Below are 3,471 nucleotides of genomic sequence, written 5' to 3'. Positions count from 1 at the left end.
GAACTCACTAAGCTTTCGGGCTTACAGTTTGGGCATTCCAATATTGAAATTTTTGGTCGTTACAATTAACTTTTGGTCAACTATGAGTGTTTAGGGCTTGGAAGGGCAAAATGGTATTTGACCCAAATAAGAGATAGTCTTGGTAGGTGGACTTGTTGAGTCAAGTATTTTAGCTTAATTATTAATTAGGGTTTGTTTTGATGTGTAATGTGTGAGGAGGTTCTCATACCAGTAGCTCAGGTGTGAGATTAGTTTGTTATCGATTAAGGTGAGTCTCTTCACTATGCCCGAGGGTCTAAAGCATCGATGTCGGCCCACTGGATTAAGTTTGTAGGATGCTACTTTTATTAGTGACTCTTGCATGTTATGTATGTTGGGTGGGGCCCATTACGTATTTCGGGTGGGGCTTGTTAGCCGAGTGGGACCCGATGAATGTTGGGCAGGGCCCGATGAATGTTGGACGGGGCCTAATCAATGTCGGGTGGTGCCCGATGTATGTATGGTTAGTCTTATTTTAGGGAAACTCACTACGCTTTTACATATGGTTTATGTTTATGTTTCAGGTACTTCCGGTTCAAAGGGGAAGAGATCGACGTGATTGCATTGCATCCACTAGTGTCCTGCATTTTATGTATGATTTTTATTTTGAAAACTATGTAATACTTTTTCATACTTTGATGGGTTTCTAGAATGAAGGATTCGGTGTTTTGGTTGGCTTAAATTTTTTTTTTTACTTATGTATTTTAGGACGTTACAAGTTGTTGAGTCATTTTGTTGTAAAAGTCGAAGCTTTGTCTTGTCTGTTTCGCATGTTTATTTACTAAGTTACTTTATGTCGAAGCCTAATGTCTAGACTTAGTATTTTTTGTACACTCATATTTCCTATAAATAGGAACTAGGGATAGAAGTAGAGAGACGAGTCTTTCTGCTTAATTCTATAATCAGTATTGTATTCGAATTCTTTGTTCAATACAAAATTGTTGATTAATATTTACTTTTGGTGTTCTTATCTTCATTACTCGTTCATTCAAATCATGATGGCTTTCTAAATCTCGATAACAATTCTCATCAATTGGTATCAGAGCGGGATTGAAACTGCTTTGATCTGATTTTCATTCTAGAATCATTTGCATTTTGAGTTACGAGTTTATTCAAAATATTTCTGGGCTTTTGGTTCTGAAAATCTATTTTGATCTTCAGATTTGAATCGTTTTGCATCTGAATTGTTTAGTCGAGTAATCGATTAGCAATTTGTGATCAATTCACAAACTCATCAATTTTTTAAGTTTTTCATCAAAATCCTTGTGTTCAACAATGGCGAACTTTAACATGAACACTATGACCTCATACTCTCATTTGCTTGGTTCATCTACTAAAATTCCAATGTTGATTCCGGAATATTATGATCAATGGACTGACAGAAAGGAAGATTATTTGAATGGGATTGATGAGGAGCTCTGGAATTGTATCAATGGACCAGTTCTACCTCCTGCAAATGTTCAAACATTAGGAGCCTCTGGAACTTCAGATCAAGTCAGTAATCAAGGTGATCATATGAAAAAGAATGAGAAGAGATGTATGCGAGAGCTGAGAGGTGCATTGCCACCTGCGGTTTACAACTACATTCGTGGTTGTAAAACAGCAAAAGACATTTGGATCACGTTGAAAGAAAAATACCAGGGAAGTGAAAAGACAAAGATTAATTCTGTTAAACAATGTCTTGTTGAGCTTAAGGAGTTCAGACAGAAGGATGCCGAGACGATTGAAAATTACTATGATCGTCTAAATGAACTCATTTATCGATGCAACAAATATGGAATTACAAGGTCTCCTATGGAATTCAATCTTACATTTGTCATGGGACTTCGCAAAGAATGGCGAAGTGTGAGCATGATGATAAAGAATCAGCAGAGCTTTGATACTTCGAGTCTGAATGACTTATACAATCAGCTGAAAACACACGAAACCGAAGTGGTTGAAATGTTAGAAGAGTCGAAACAAAGTTTGGGTGGACCACTGCCATTTGTGTCAAAAATGAATGAAGTTGAGTCTGTTGAAAATGAAGGCTTGGATGACGAGAGGTTCCTGATGAATTCTGATGATGAGGCAGTTGCATTTTACTCAAACAACAGAGTAAAGAAATTTTTTAAGAGGCCATTCAAACCAAAGGGTATGTAAGGAGATGCGAAGACTATTTTTGTGAAAGCTGGAGTAAAGGCAAGAGGTGAGGAGAAGAAGAAGTATGAGAAGTATGAGAGTATGGATGAAAATGTGAAGGAATCAAAGGAAGAGAAAAAGCTTAAAGGTGACTCAGGGGTCAATTGTCATTACTGTAATGGAGCTAACCACTTCGCAGCTGACTGCATGTTAAGGAAGAAGGATGAAAAGAAATCCAAAGTTAAAGATGAAGCTTACTATGCTGAGAAGCTTGAGGAAGTTCATGCAAAAGCAAAAGGGTTATCTTTGGTTGCGAAGGGAGAGATGGATGATGATGAAAGTGGAACCTACCAAATCTGGTCTTCAGGTTTAGATGATGAAGAAATGAGGCACCCTACACACGGTGCGATGTTCGCTAGTTTTGAGAAGAATAGCGAAGAAGAAGAAGAAATCTCTGGACATTAACTTCGTGTCCAAATCCACTGATAAATCTCCTATGACCACCAAGGTACGTGCGATTCTTGAATCTTTTAATATTCCTCTAATTGCTTATGATGCTGAAATAACTGCTTTCGATGATATTGTTGCTTATTTTGATGTTGTTATTGTGTCTGCTAGTACTGAGGCTCAAAATCTAAAAACATAACTAGCTGAGACACGAAGACAGTTAGACATAAAACGAAGCAGGGTAGACTGTCTTGAACTTCAGATGAAAAATGTCAATTATGATAGGGATAGGTTAGATAAAGATGTTAGATTGTTGTTAGCTCAACGCAACATTTACTGTAATTCAGCTAAGAGACTATATGCGAAGTTAACTGCTTTACATCATTCATCTGAAATAAGCAAAGAACAACATAGAAAATTACTACCTTTTCATGCTTATGAACATGAAAAAGTTGATGTTATATCGTATGATTTCGAAGATACTATTACTTAGTTTGACAAAATACCTGATGATAGATTTACATATGGTATTGTCAAAATTGATGAATTTCTGAATATAGATGAATTGGTAGATATTGTAAATAATAGTTTAACGAAGAATGAACAAATAAGGATTTTAAAGAAAATTGAGACTTCGACTCTTGATTCGCAATTCAATTATGCTGATGTCGATGATAATTCAGATAATGTGAGTGAAATTAGTAAAATTGAAGAGGAAGAAGAGATTGATTGTTCTAAACTGTCTGTAATTAATATAACGTCTAAGGTCAAAGGTAAAGAAATTTTAGTTGATTCGATAGTGAAGGTTGACACTGATAAACCATCAACTTCGCAACTTTTTGACTTTGATGATGTGGAAGTTCGAAG

Source organism: Lactuca serriola, chromosome 5 (assembly GCF_051521515.1).
Source record: "Lactuca serriola cultivar US96UC23 chromosome 5, Lser_US96UC23_V15, whole genome shotgun sequence".
Lineage (NCBI taxonomy): Eukaryota > Viridiplantae > Streptophyta > Magnoliopsida > Asterales > Asteraceae > Lactuca > Lactuca serriola.
The sequence above is the reverse complement of the archived record's forward strand: the minus strand, read 5'-3'. Positions refer to the sequence as shown.